This window comes from Phyllostomus hastatus, unplaced genomic scaffold (genome assembly GCF_019186645.2).
Source record: "Phyllostomus hastatus isolate PE091 unplaced genomic scaffold, TTU_PhHast_1.1 phas_scaffold_755, whole genome shotgun sequence".
NCBI lineage: Eukaryota > Metazoa > Chordata > Mammalia > Chiroptera > Phyllostomidae > Phyllostomus > Phyllostomus hastatus.
Window position 1 is genome coordinate 1,479,697 of NW_025334039.1, and position 14,952 is coordinate 1,494,648.

The 14,952-nt window shown below is 53.1% G+C and overlaps 1 protein-coding gene across 4 annotated transcripts in view; it reads left to right on the forward strand.

Moving 5' to 3' along the window:
* Positions 1-14,952, forward strand: part of LARGE1 (LARGE xylosyl- and glucuronyltransferase 1) — a 455,596-nt gene that overhangs the window by 13,288 nt on the left and 427,356 nt on the right. Inside the window, exon 1 of one of the 4 annotated variants that reach the window (XM_045826474.1) lies at positions 9,172-9,342. The exons of the other annotated variants lie outside the window; for them this stretch is intronic. The gene's annotated coding sequence lies outside the window, so the exon portion shown is untranslated. Of the gene's footprint in view, positions 1-9,171; positions 9,343-14,952 lie in introns of those variants that run through there. 4 annotated transcript variants of the gene reach the window in all.

The following is a 14,952-nucleotide window of genomic DNA, read 5'->3' on the forward strand; positions in this document are numbered from 1 at the left end:
TATTTCCCTCCACCCAGCCGAGCTGTGCGCATGTCCTCTCCTTCTGCCTGATAAGCTTTCTCCCTCTTTATCTGCCTGGGATACTTCTATTTTTCCTTCAAAACCCCGCTCAGGCAGCCCTTCCTCCAGGCTACACCCGCACCTTGTCCTGCCTCTGCTGCTGCATGCTCTGCAGCGTGTCCCGGGTTCTTCCCCCGGGCTGCCTAGCCAGAGAGCGGGAGCCTTTCGGGAAAGACTGCATCTGGTAACTCAGGGGATGCTTCAGGGTTTTACCATATGCTTGGAGCCTGCTGTCTACACCATGCAAAGTAGTGGTAGTGATGGTGGTGGTTGGTTTGGATCTCATTGAATTTGTTGTCCAGGCATAATGTAACCCTTTACTGCTGAGCCTAAGTATTGCCCTGTGCTGCAGGGGTATGTGGTGGCGGGGGGGGGGGGGAGATGTGAATTAGCTTCTCAAGGTATTTCGGAATCTAAAGAATGTACACCCCCTGGCCAATGACCAGAATGGTTGCTGGCCCTTCCCTGGGGCATAGTGATGCCTTCAAGGGATGTGGTGATGGTGAAGGGGGAGGAGCTAGAGCTGGAGCTGATCTGGAGGTGAAGGCGGTAGGAATGGAGGAGGCGGAGGTGGAGAAGGAGCTCTTGCCCTCGTTGCAGACTGAGAAATGTCTCCACGCAAGTCCTCGAGGCTGAGTATTGAATGAAGTGGGAGGACGGGAAGCTTGGAGACCTGTTGTTCCCCCTGTTGCTGCTCCTTCTCTTGGTCTGGCAAACCTCAGCTGCTCTGCTGCCAACACCCGCACCCCCACCCCTCTTCTGTGTGCAGCCCTCACCCTCTGCTTTTCCCATTTTCTCAGATCTTCAGCCGCCTCGTTCTCCCCTCTTGGACTCTTAAAAGCCTGATGGAGAAGATCAGTCCTTGGGCGAGGTTATCAGACAGTCCAAAGCATACCTTCCTTTCAAGTTCCAGCAGGCCTTATCCTTGCGTGTTTGCTCCTGGCTACGCATTCCACAATCCACATTCTTTAAGGAGCCCGTTGCAGAACTGCAATTATAATTGATTGAGAAATGATCAGACAGGATGAGGAGTGGCTGGGGAGAACTGGATAAATTTGCGCAGAAGCTCAGCGCCAGCGCCCAGAGACCGTCCTTTGGATAACCGTGTGTTTATGTTGGAATATTTCACGCTGCCTGCAGTATTTGTGAGGTCCATTTGGGTTTTTACTACACTGCCCTTGTGAGCCGGACGTTGATGCGGCCAGAATGGGATTGTTCAAGCAGTCACGGAGGAGTGATCGATGAACCCTGGGCTTATCGGGGTTTGTGTGGTTCAGGCACGGGTAAAACTTTATGAACTTGCACTTGGCGTGGGCGTTGGTGACGTGGTTCAGGAAGCCCTGCTGCTTTTCCAGCGGTGGTCGGACTTACTGCACATGAAGGGATAAGTCTCTGGGTCTTGGTTTTTGACATTTTCCTTTTGCTTTTGCTTGGGTTTGTCCATAACCCCTTTTGAAAGAGCATTTTTGAGCTCATGAAATCAGTTCATGTGTGTAATGCTTAGAGCAGTATTGGCACTCAGAAAACACTTAATATGTGTTAGCAATTGTAGTCGTTGTTGTCATTTACAGCTTCTCTGTTCTTCCTCCCCTCTCCCCCGTGACGTGCTCTCCACCACTTACGGTGGCTGTACTCGCTAAAGTGAGAAAACAGGTGACTCCTGGGGGTGAGAGGGGCCACCGCTGTCCTCCTCTCAGCTCCATTGAGATTTCTCAGAAAGTTTCCAGTGGCCCCTGAGATAAAGGTGCAAACGCTTGTTCTCTATCTCCCGGGGCACTTCCCATGAGCTTTCTGTCTCCTTGCTCCCCCCGCGTCTCTCCTTGGAAAATTGGGCTCTGACGGGTAAGGGAGATGAGAGCGAATGAAAGACGTAGGAAAGAAAGGAGTCTTCCCTGGCAAGTTGTGATTAACAGTATTTAAAATAACAGCGACAGTAATGATGGTGGTCACAGTGACAGCTGCCACCTGCTGAATGTCTGATGGGCACGTGAGAGGTACTCAACATGCACGAGGCCCTTGATCTTCACTACAGCCCTCCAAGCCTAGTGGTTTCGTTTTATAGGTGAGGAAGCTGAGGTTCAGAGACGTGGTCGTTTGCCCAAGTGACAGAGCCAGAGGGTGGAGCCCAGTCGTGTCTCCAGGCCCTTGTCTCTTAATCACTGTCCCATAACCTACTCTCCCAGGTCACCTGACGCTGCAGTATGCAAGCCCCAGGGGCACATGAAGGTGTTCCACGGAGTATGCACGTGCCCATAGTTTTAAGGGAGTCAGTTTCCAGATTGTAAGCCTCACCTGCGGACCCTTCCCTAAAACTGATTGGCCTGAGACCCCCCCCCCCCACCAGGTCCATGGTCCTTCCTTCCAGTCACCCTTTTCGGTCGTCCTTCCCCATCTTCTAAAGGCACATCTCTCCCCCCCACGCTGATCTGATTCCAGTACCTTGGTCTGGGTGTGATGACCTCAAGGGGGACACCAAACAGAGGAACTGTTGGAAATTGGTGCAGGTACGGGGCGGGGGTCAGCGGGGGGGCGGGGCTCTGATGAAGGCCCTCCTCAGGCTGCCCCTCCCCACATCCTCTCTTCCCTGTTTGCACCGGGAGCTGGAAGCAAGGGCTTTGGGCCACGCTTCCTCGTGGGAAGGAATGGCGTGGCATTTTAAAGATTAAAAAGAAAAATAACTTGCTCTTGAATTTTTAAAATGAACGGTGGCTATCCGATTGCAAGATCCCGTTTAACAATGTGATACAAATTTTCATTTTAAAGTGTTCATGTTTACAGCGTGCTGAAAATTACGTCCATTGAAATGATGACTTCAGATGTCAGTCTCAGAGTAGGGAAGGTTAAACATCGCACAAGTTTTTTTTTTTTTAATTTCAGCATTCCAATAGAGCTTGAGGGTCATTGTATTGTACTTCCGCCCCAGATGCTGAAGTTGGGGTGAGTCGTTCTTAAGTTCTTTTCTGCTACAGATATATATATATAATATATATAATATATATATAATATATATATATAAATTTCTTCATAGAATTTCAGGGGCATGGATCGACATCTCTGAAAGCTCATGCATTGCTCTTGTGATTAAGCACCCTTGAAATTTTGGTGACACTCTTAGCTGTGTAGCTGGCCATGGGGCCGTGCATGCCAGAGTGCCCCCGAGGCCCGATGAGGACTGTGTTAGAGTAACTGATAGAAACCCAGTGCACACTGATGTTAAACAAACAAATAAAGCATTTGGACTTGAACTGCCCAAGTCACCGAAAAATAGAGGGCAGCCTCAGGTAGTGCTGGATCCAGGTGCACCAGGGGTCATCATGAAGTTTTTGCTGCATCCTGTGGCTCTGTTTGTTTTCCCATTGGTGCCATTTTTGGGCAGAGTGTCCCCATGGCTGGCAGAGATGGTCCTTGGGAGCTCCGGGCTTACATGCTGCCCACGTGGCCATCACAGCGGAAGGAAGGCATCTGGCTGTGAGCTGGTTAGAAGGGCTGAGATCCCCTCCCTGGAGCTGGTCCCGGGAGAATGGGTCAGTGCTATTTGACTTGCCTGGAGAGTGGGGGACGGGGGATGTTTTGTTATTTTCTTTAAAAAAAAAGTCACATAATCTATATTTTTAATTTTATTTTCACCATTTTTAACTTAAAAAACTTTTCCATTACTGTTTACCCTCACTATGATTTTAGATTGGTGTCTGGTGTATAGCACAGTGATTAGACAATCATACACTTTGCAAAGTGTTCTCCCTGACATTTCCAGTACTCACCTGGGATGATTACTGAGGATATTCCTGACCATGCAGGGGTAGGTGAAGTAGGATGAGAGCTGTGAGCGGCCTTCTGGTGAGCGAACAGAGCTACCGTCGTCATCATAACCTGCATGTCTTTCCGTACACACAACCATGAACCTGCTTTTGCCCACCCCTGTCCTGGGGAAGGGGTGGTATCCGAGGAGAAGCTGGGCAGACGGAAACCCGGCTGAGGTCAGTGGGAAGAGTAACCTGGTGATCTCGGAGTCGTGTCGTTCCGACTGCAGGTCTGTTTTCTGCAGCCCTGTTACTTACTCTCCAGGACTCGCTTCCCTGGTACCCGCCGCCAGCCAGCATGGGTAGACACGGTGACACGGACGATACCTTCCGTTCCCCGCTTGGGTAGTTTCAAGATGTTTAAGGAAGTGCCAAAAAGAAACATCCCTGAGTGCATTCTCCTCTTTCTTCTTTCTTCTTCTTTTTTTGCGACTGTTAGTTATAGAAGAAAGCAAAAAGAAATTAAAGATTGTGGAACTCCATCTGTGTTAGTCTGTGCAGGCTGCCATGACACAAAATACCACAGCCTGGGCGGCTGAAACAGCAGAAATCTGTTTTCTCCCGGTTCTGGAGGCTGGGCGTTCAAGCTCAAGGTGTCGGCAGGGTCTTCTCTTCCAAGGCTTCTCTCTCCTGGCTTGTCGTTTCCCTGCATCTTCATGGGGTCTTCTCCCTGTGTCCTAATCTCCTAATTTCCAATTCTTACAAGCACACCACTCCGATTGGGGGAGGGCCCACCGTGGTAACCTCACGGACCCTGAATCACCTCGTTAAAGCCCCAACTCCCAGATGTGATTACTCTCCCAGATGCAATGCCATCACACGCTGGCCTGATTGGGGGTTAGGGCTTCAACTTCTGAATCTGGGGGAGACAAAATTCAGCCCGTAACACTATCTGTTGTTTTAATGTCGTGAAGGGGTTATGTTTCGAAAACTAACCTTAATGTACAAACCTGCTTTGCTATACAAATTAGTAAGGGATTCACCTATGCCAGAGCGAACTAGCAATTTCAGGCTTGGTACTTTGACACAGTGTGTCATTTGGGTGCACTTTTCCCTTTCACAGGAGTAGAGGGAAGACAAAGTGTAGACATATAAACAGGTGGTGAGTTCACCGAAAGTGCTTGGGAACTGATGGTGGAAACCCGGGTCTTCTGCCTCCCTAAGCTCCTCGTGGCCACTGTTGTTGCTGCAGGAACAGCTTCTCTGAAATGCCCTGACTTTGTTTGCAAAGTGTTTTATGACTTTTTGGGGGCGTGGGGTTGGAGGCTCCCCGAAGGCAGGATTCACACTCAGATCGTCAGCATGTCTTCCTGTCTGCACTGAGCGGTGGATTATCCAGCCCAGAGCTCAGCTGGCTCTCTCCTTGTCCCAGGGCTGGTGTGCGTGAAAGAGTCCTGTCATTCTGCGTTTGGTGTCTTGGGGACCGAGTTTGCAAATGTGGGGGTTTGCCAATCCATTTGACCTGAGTCCCTAAAAGGGCTGCTGTGATGTCAGAGAGAAATTGCTCTCTGACATTTCCATTCACACACCTCTGGGTGTGTGAATGGAAAGTCCTCTTCTTTAAGCAGATGGCAGGCGGTTGTCATTGTTCTTGCTCCTGGTTCACCATTGTTTGCATGTGGCTCGTGTGTTCATTGTCTGGTCTGGTGATGCTTGTCATGGAATATCACAGCTGAAAGATGTGGCGGCGGGGGGTGGGAGGAGTTGGTCAAACTGTAGTCCTTTCATGTCAAAAACGAAAACCTGCCACCCAGATTTTGCCTACGTCCAATCCAGAAATTTTAATCCATGCTTTGGAAAGGTTTTTGCTGCAGGACGTGCCTGAAGTGCACAGATGTTACCTGGGAGGAGGATGAAATTTTTAAAAATCCATCCACATACCATCTCCTCCTTATAGGCCGGTGCGGATTGCGTTGAGCGACGAAGACACTGTCTTTACTGAAAGCTGGTCACAGCAGTTTTGACAGAGCACGGCGTATTGCTATTTGCATGTTTTTGCCAGCTCACCTTGGGGAAGGCGCTTGCTTACCTTCTCTTATTAGATTCCTGTGGCGGCTGTAGCAAAACACTGCCGAGTGGGTGGCTTCAAACAGGAGAAGCCTGTTGTTTCCCGGGTCTGGACGCCAGAAGTCCTAAATCAAGCCGTCTCAAGGTGTCAGCAAGCCACTCTGTCTCTCATGGCCCTAGGGGAGAATCCTTCCATGCCCTTTCTAGCTTCCGGTGTTTGCTGGCAAGCCTTGGCCGTCCTTGGCGTAGGGAAGCCTCACTCCAGTGTCATGGGCGTCTTCTCCCTGTGGATCTTCACACTGTCTTCCCTCTGTACGAGTCTCCATGCCCAAATTTCCTCTTTTAAGAGGATACCTGTCATCGTGGGTCAAGGCTTAGCCTACTGACCTCATTTTACCTTGAATCCTCTGGAAAGACCCTATTTTCCTGTCAGGTCACATTTAGAGGTCCTGGGAGGACGGTAGGACTTCACCACGTCTTTCTTGGGGGACACAGTTCAATCCATAACTCCCTGAGCTGACCTTTTCCTCCTCCACGGCCCATCATCACCTGTCCCCTCCTTCAGCCTAAGGATCAGATGCAGTCACGTGGAGAAAGTGCTTTAGAAACCCCGCCCCTCAAAGTGCTCTGGGTCATGGCAGAGTGCCCCCGGGATGACAGATGCCTCTTATTCCCAGTATGTGGTATGTAAGTAGCATGCAGATCTGACACTTGACACGTTCTGTGTGATTTTTCAGTTCAAGGCCCTTTGGGAAGTAGGAGCGTTTGACCTGAGCCCTGGGTTCAGGGTTCGCTGGAAACAAGGAGCAAGCTGACAGCAGAAATTGCAAGGGGGGCGCCACCCCAGGGTGTCGGACATGGCCAGTCACCTGCCTTGTCCTGGTTTGCTGGCCCCTCACTCTGCCCTGCGGTACCACGTGGATGTAAATCCTGAGATATCTGTCCCAACTCTTGACTCTTTCATGGAGAGCATGGGCGTGTGGGGTGGTTTTATGGTTTTGTTTTTATGAATTACATTTTGGTATTCAGCAGAGGTTCCTTGGGACAGAGGTTAAGGATCTTTTCAGAATGCCTTCTCCTAATAACTTGCAATGGTAAGAAAGTTACAAAACAAACTAAAAACCACCCTCAAAACCCTCACACTGCCACCAAAAGGATTTGGGGTCTTCACCTTCCTTTTACAGAAACCATAGGGTAGATATATTGCTGTTAGAGTACATGCATATCTGTGTGTTTTCCATGAGATGCCCAAAGCCCTGCCAAAGTCTCCCTCAGTTAAACAGATCTCAGCGTTGTCCCCATCCCCCTGGGTCGGAGTGTCCAGGGGCTGCGAGTCTTCCACACCTCTTTGCTCTGTTTCGTCCCTTCGTTCACCCATTCAATGGACACACAGTTGTTGATCATCTGCTGCTTGCCAGGCACTCTGCTGGGGGGAACGAGAGAAGGACACGAGGTCGCCCTTGCCTGGAGTGCCCACCTGGATGGCCTGGCTCCTTGTGACTGGCTTCGGTTGTCTCCCAGCTCGCTCTCCTCTTTGCAGGCAAAGCTCCCTCCTGTGCAACCACCACCTGCGTTCTAGGCTAAAAGCTACCCTGTATCTAACTTCATTAGGTATTTACCGGGTTGTCACACCAAATTTTGCAAAGCCAGAGGAATGGCTCGGCGAGAAGGACTCCTCTTCATTCCGCTCCTAAGAGGCTGCTCTGCGGGCTCAGATGACTTGCAAAACCCAGCTCCGTTTTTCACACGGGAGATCTGGTCACTCTTGCCTTTCCTGAAGTTGAGTCCCTTAGAGAGTGTTGGAGGGTTGGGCACTGTCGGGCGGGCTTTATGTCAGCCCCTCTCGGCTGTGTGATGGAGGTCTGGGATCAGCGCAGTCCCGCGGCCGACTCACGCGGCGCCCCGCCTGGAAGCAGCGCATAGCATCGCGAGAAGTGCTCTCTTCGCGGCGAGGTGTCGATGTGGCCATGGAAGTGGGCGCCTGTGAGGACTGCTCAGGTCTGCGCGCTGCCAGCGGGAGTCGGCACCGCCTTGCGCCCCAGTGGACGGGGCTTGTCCGCTTCCAATGGGGGAAGCGTGTCCATGTGAGTGGGGGGCCTGCTGTGGCCGTCCGCCCGACACATTCCGCCCTGCGGATCCGTCTTTCCGTGCGCGTCCTGAGACAGCGGACGCAACCAGGAGCGGGCTTGTTCGCAGCGTTTACGGTGAGCTGTTCTGGAAGCACCTTCTCAGGGAATGGGAGGGGGGGCAAGAGGGGAGGTGTCGGCACGGGTAGGAGAAGGGGCTGCTGGAAGATGGCCTGGGCCATGGCGTAATGGCTTCGTTTGATCGCACGGTGCATCTGGCGATGACCTTGTTGGGAAAGAGGAGGCAATGAAAGTATTATGTGGCCTAAGGTTCTTCACCCGCTCTCTGCACCTTATGGAAATGCAGAATCTTTAGGCCTCCAGAGAGACATGTGGACCAACTGGTGTATCTGGCAGTGGAGACACTTAAGCCCTGCAGGTCAGAGGTGCCGTCCGAGGTCACACCCACTTCATGGTACAACCCAGCCCCCCCCCCCCCCACCCCGGACTTCCAGCCTCTTGCTGCCTCCCTGCAGCCCAGTCTGCCTTCCACATGACCTGGCGGCTCTTGCACCATGACTGAAGCCGTTACCAGGCACGCAGGCGCAGCACGGCTCTCCTGGTAAACGGTCGGGCCCCTTCTGGGTCGCTGCAGCTGCGGCCGCGTGGATGCCACACGCGATGACAGGGCTGGGGCCCGTTGGTGAAGCAGGGGTCTCATTGCTACGATTACCGAATGTATCTTTTAAAGATGAATATAAAACAGCTACCCTCCCAAGCAAATCATAAAACAAATTATGCCCTTGCTACTCAGAACTACAGAAAAACAGCAGGCACTTCGTGGCACGGAGAGTAATGGCTGCAATATTAAAACAATGATGGGAAACCCAGGAGCCAATGGCTGAAAGGCAGGGAGGAAAACAGTCCCGTAATCCCCCAGGGATAATGGGTCTCGGCGACAGGGCCCTGTGATTTATTGCGCTTAATGTACTTATTTTTATTTGTTCCTTTCAACACGGAGCTTTGTCACTGAAGAGATTTGATAATGGCCCGTTTGCAGTCACTTAGACTCCGTAATAAAGCGGCCCATATTTGGCCGTCTGGAGCTCCGCAGGCCTCATTGGCATTCCCCCTCTGATGTCACCTTCAGCGGTGAGGTGGCGTGGATCGCGATAAGGGCTTCGGGCCGCTTGCCGCCCCTGCGAATTCACATCACACCACCTGTCCTGACTCCTGCTCACAGAGCCAGGCTCCCTGGGTGGCTGTCCAGGCCCAGGCAGTCTCCTTCTCTCGTCTGGTGCTACTTTGGGATGGCAGGAAGGAGCCCCTTATCCTGCCCGTAGTCACAGAGCCCGGGGACTTCGCTTTCCTGAGCCAGCAGTGAGAGCATGCCGCGGGCAGCTTGTTGGGTAAGCAAAAATTAAAGCAGAGGATGTGGGTGTGGGAGGGTTTCGGAAAGAATGGGCTTGATTTGAAGGCCCTCGCGCGTTTTGATGGCGGCGGCCAGCTGCTTGGCAAGGAAGGGTGTGTCTCGTTCAGCAGTTGGGGGTGAGTCAACCTGAGCTTTTCATTTCAGCGTCTTCCTGGGCTTTGGGGAGGGGAGCTTCTCAGAGGGCTGGCCTCACTCCTGCAGCGACCGCCCCTGTCCTGCTAAGGCCGGGGGAAGGGCTGGGAAAAGGGGCTCCAGGTCTTTCTAATTCCGAGTGTCCCTCAGGTGTGCTTGGAGGGGTCGGGGCTCTGTTCAGTTGGCCCTGAAGGCAGTACTGGGGATGCTATTACTTTCACTGGGGCTTGTCTGAATACGGAGAGAGAACAAGTTAAGTGTCTAATTACAGAAAACTCCAACAGCCCGATAGAAAAAGATTCCTGGAAAGTGCAGAACAATCGGGAAAGTCAGGGGCAAACCAAGAGTAGGTGTGGGGCTACTTGGTGTCCCTGGGCCCTGGTCCACGGGACGCCGCATGCCCTGCTGTGTGTGTGTCCTGGCAGGGGATGGCGTCACTGAGGGAGGGGCGGGGCCGACAGCATCCTTGCTCCCAGGTATGCGGGCTCCCTCCACTCTCCCTCCGCCTGTCCAAAGTCCTCACAGGCGCCCGAGCCACTCTGTCCCATTGTAGGTACATGCTGGCCTCAAAGGGTCCGAGGTGCCGTGTGACCCAGAAATGCCACTCTGGGTATGTGCCCACGAGAACCGAAAGCAGGGCTTGAGTGGTGTTTGTCCACCCGTGTTCACAACAGCCCTGCTCACAACGGCCGAAGGGCGAAGGCGACACAGGTGTCCGCTGATGGACACGTGGGGGAAGACAGTGCAGCTCGTGCTCACGGGGGGCTTTTACTCAGCCTCCAGAGGAGGGGCATTTCGACCCCACGCATGCCACCACCTTCGTGGGTGAACCTCGAAGGTGAGTGCGAAGTCAAATCAGCCAGCCACAAAAGGTCAAATATTTATGGCTTTCCACGTATATGAGGCACCCGGAAGGGTCAGATTCACAGAGGCAGAGGGGAGATCGGGGGTTGTCGGGCTGGCGGGGGAGGGGACTGGGGAAGTCAGTGTTTAATGGGGACAGGGCTCCGATGTGAAGAGGTGAACGGGTTCTAGAGGCGGATGGTGGTGATGGCTGTGTAACGGTGTGAATGTACTTCGTGGCAGTGAAACGCACACTCAAAAGTGGTTAAAATGGTAAATTTTGTTGTGTGGATTTTATCACAATGAAATGAAAGTGGTCCCCTGTGAGTCCCACCTCCTGAGGTTCATGTTCTTGCGCGGTCCCTTCCACTGGGTGTGAGCGGCCCTTGTGACTTCCTACTGTGACCACGGACCAGAACAGAGGTGATGGGATGTCACTTCCGTGGCTTCGTGTGCTGGCTCACTGGCTGTGGGGCCTTCTTCGCCGGCCGGCTGGCTGGCTGGCTGACGTCAGCGTGCTGCAGAAACCCATGGAGCCTCCCAAGGAGCTGAGGCCGTCAGTCCTCCGGCACGGGACACGCAGGCTGCCACCTTCCGAGTGAGCGTGCAGGTGGGTGCTCCCGCAGAGCCCCCACGTGAGGACACCACGGGGACACCTCGACCGCAGCCATGGGGCCCAGCCGAGCCGCAGAAACTGTGAGCTGAGCTAAGGTCTGCTGCCTCAAGCCTCCGCCGCTGCGGTGATTTGCCACGCAGCAGTGGGCCACCACTGCGGAGCCTCACCCGAGACTTACAGTGAACTTGTTCCATCCTCCTTTTCCACCCTGGTCCCCTCGGGCTTCCGTCCGCCCTTGTCAGCTGGGCGAGGCGGGCGGCCCGATTTTCTGTTTTCTGTTCACGCTCAGATCCATTCAGTGTTGGGGCCGCGCCATCTTTCCGTGCGCCTTCCGGCTCTCTTGTGGTTTCTGAGTGGAGGGCCGTGCCCCATCCCCATCGGTGGGAAGACGGTAGCTGTCAGTGCGGCGTCTGACATCACTGGACACGCAAGCACCAACCCCGCCCACCTGTGTGCAGGTGGGCTCCTCTCCATCCCCCACGCACTCCCCCACTGGCCCAACCTTGTATCTTGCTGCTCCATGTGCTCGCACGCACACGCACACACAAGTGCTCACTACACAACGTTTGGGTCGTTGGACCTTCTGCGCTCTGACGTGCCTGGGCTCACCGCCTGGGAGAGGATGGGGTGGCCTGTGCCACGTGCCACGTCCCAGTTTTCCTTGGCAACATAGAGTTGCCGCACACGGGTCCCCTGGACGTTTCTGAGGGGCCACAGTAGGTCAGCGTGGGGTGAGGGGGCACAGCTAACACCTCACACTGAAGTAGGGAGGGAGAGCAAGTGGTCTGGAAGGGAGGTTCCGGCTGGGGCTCAAAGCCCCGGTGGGGACAGTGAGGGGCCCCAAGTGCTGCTCAGGCTTGGCTGTGTTCCAGCACCACCGGGGACGCTTGACGTCTCCTGCTGCCTGGGCCCCGCCCCCAGAAAGACTGATTCAACCGGTTTTGAGCCTAGCTGGGCACGGGGACCAAAAACTCCCCCGGAGACTAGCATATGACACGCAGCCAAGAGTCAGAACATTGGAAGGAGGGCCGCCGTATGGCACGGTGTTGGCCAGGAAGCAGGGAAGACGGGGGCCACGGGTGGGGGCCGTGGTCTCTGGCAGCACCACAACCCTTGACCCCCTCTTAGAGGCAGATGCTGTACACTTACGGCCTTGGACTTGTGGACTCCAGGCTCACAGCACTGGCGTCCAGGACCCCAGTTTGGGGGCCCCCAGTGAGTCATACTCCTGCTTTGCTGTGGATTTAATTAACCTCTTCATCTTCCGTGTGTCCACTCACTTCTCACTTCCTGTTCATCACACAGAGCAGGGACGGACGGAGGGTTGGGTCGCACAGACGGCTTTTGTCACTGCCCCGAGTTAGGGGCTACGTCTGGGCTTCGTGGTTTTCCCACGTCACTGGAGTTCCTCTTGATGAGAGGCTCTAGACTGCAAGTGCCTCGTGGGCGGGGGTCCTGTTTTTGTGTGTTCTGCAGCGAATGACGAATGACGTGGTAAGTTACCTGTCCTGGGTGCTTTGTACCAATGCATTTGCTGATAGATTTTAAAAGCTTTTGGAAGTTGAAGCTTGGAGAACCTACGGTGGTCACTTAGGGAGGCGACACCCTTGGTGATTTTCGCCCTGTCAGGATTTGTGAACTGTCTGTTAGCTCCGCCCACCGCCCTCTTGACCCTGCCCTGTTTTCTCCAAGGCATCACTGTTTGCTCCTGTGTTGTGTGACGCCCTTGAAGGTAAGCTGATGACGGCAGGGTTTCTTTCTCCTTGGGTTTTGTACATTGAAGGCTCTCGGTCAGTATTTGTTGAGCGAATGAACACGTGGTGGCCTGCCGCTGGGACCCAGAGGGGAGAACAGACTAAGCTAAGGCTTTCTCCTGTGGTTATGCTCTGGGAGGAACTGCAGCTTTTCCTGAGCAGGAGGGCTGGAGAGCTACGAGTTAATTTCATGTCACCTACCCTCTCGGAGCCAGTGTCTTCTTTGTCAATTAAAACGGGTTTCTTTTTGAGCAGTTACCTTGTAATGGAAAAGACACCTCTGCAGGCTCCGGTCTTTTATGTCCTCCAAGCCGAGCCCTTTCCCCTGCGGTGGCTTCAATAATGCATCATTTCGTAAGTTCACGGACTTGAATGTGTTTCTGCTCAACCTCAGCTAGGTAGTTCAATGAACATTAACCAGTAGGTTGGATTCAAAGTCACCTCCTCCCCTCTCCCCTTTCCCCGCCGCCCTCACCCCATGTACGCAAAACAGTCACATTCGTCGTCTTTTGGGGAGTGGGTACGTGTGCACGTGGGCTCCCAGGTGCGAATGGAGGTATTGATTTATTTTCCAATCAGAGATCCACGAGAAAACATAGCAGTGTGTAGATACAAAGTTAGGGACCTGAAGCAAACTAACGTTTAACGAGAGTGTTCCCGTCATGCCAGATTCAGGATTTGCAGTGGTGGCTGGTAAATTGTCATGTGTCTTGACAAGGCTCTGACATTTACTCAACATTCATTCATTCATCCATCATTCATTCATTCAGTGTCTGAGGATTCATATGTATGAGGCGCCTGGGTGGTAGGTGTGATGAATGAATGAATGAGTCTGTTCGCCCCAATGCTCCACACCTTTCTGAGCCGCTGCACACAAATCGTAGCGTATTTCTGCAGCCTTGAGTCTGGGCCCAGCTGCATGGCTTAGTTTGACGTGAAGGATGAGTCAGGGTGGTGGGGTTCTGGTTGTCAGTTTAGGCCTTGGAAGCCCCTTTCAGTGTTGCTGCTTTTTTTTGCCCCTGCCTCTTCACTTCGGCTGCGAGAACAGCATGTCCTTTAGCCCGCCACTCTGAGGGGGCGTGGACTGAGAGACACTTGGGGGAGAGCTGCCCAGCCAACCCACAAGCCTTCGGTGAGAGGCCAGGCCCACCCTCGATCAGCCGAGCCTCAGCCGACCTGCAGGTGCGTGAGCGGAAATCAGTGATGATGCCTCCAGACGGTGCCTTTGAGATGGTTTGTTACGCAGCACGAGTGGGCAGCAGGTGGCTGCTACAGGGGGATGTTGATGTGACTCAGGTGTGGATCCTCTCTGGTGGGTGCTTGGGAGTTTGGTGATGGTGGTGGGAGGGTCAGGACAAGATCATTGGCTCCTCCAGGACAGAGAGAACGCCAGGTGCCTTGAGGAAGGACTCAGTGAGGGGAGTTTCAGGAGGGAGAGTCCGCTGGGTGAGGAATCGGAGGAAACCTCACGGAGGGGTGGCCTTGGGAAAAGGTGTTTTTAGACCGTGTTATTATCACAATGCAGAACAGAGAAGCATTGACTCTAGGTTTCTGAGTTTGAAATCTGTGATGTCTCGGAACTGATTTCTCATCAAAACCAGTCGCATTGATCCCAGTTTCCCATCAAATAGCTAGTGACGTTGCTTTCAGTGGACCAAAAAGAAGGCTCTTAAGACTTGAAGCTGTGTTGGTGTCAGAGAGCAACACCCCCCTTTGATAAACAGCTAATATTCACGATGTTTATCACAAAGAATTACCCTCCACGTGTTTGGCATCCCTACTGAGTGCCAGGGATGTGACGACTCACAGGGGCTTGATCTCACGTAATTCTCCTCTTCATCTTAAGAAATACTAACAGGTACTAATGATACTTTTCCTGGATACATGAACCCAGCCAGGGAGGGCAGCCTGCTTGCTCAAGTCCTGCAGTAACTTCGGAGTCTCCTTCTGCTCCCCGCACCTGCCTCTCCCCTTAGACTGTCGTCCTCTCCATTCGTTTGTGTGTCACTCGCACATGAAACGACACTTTGCACATAGTAGGTACTAAAAGATGGCCGTTCCAGCAAAAGCAAAAAAGAATAAATCTATTAAAAAGGGCATCGTGGCTTCCCTCACCTCCATATGGAAGTCACAGGCTGGTAAGGAGACGGGGTTCGGTTCTGATCCTTGTAGAACGATGAGGCAAGCTCAGAGGTGGAACTACTGGAAATATTGAGGGGCATTTGGAAGAGCACAGAGGGGG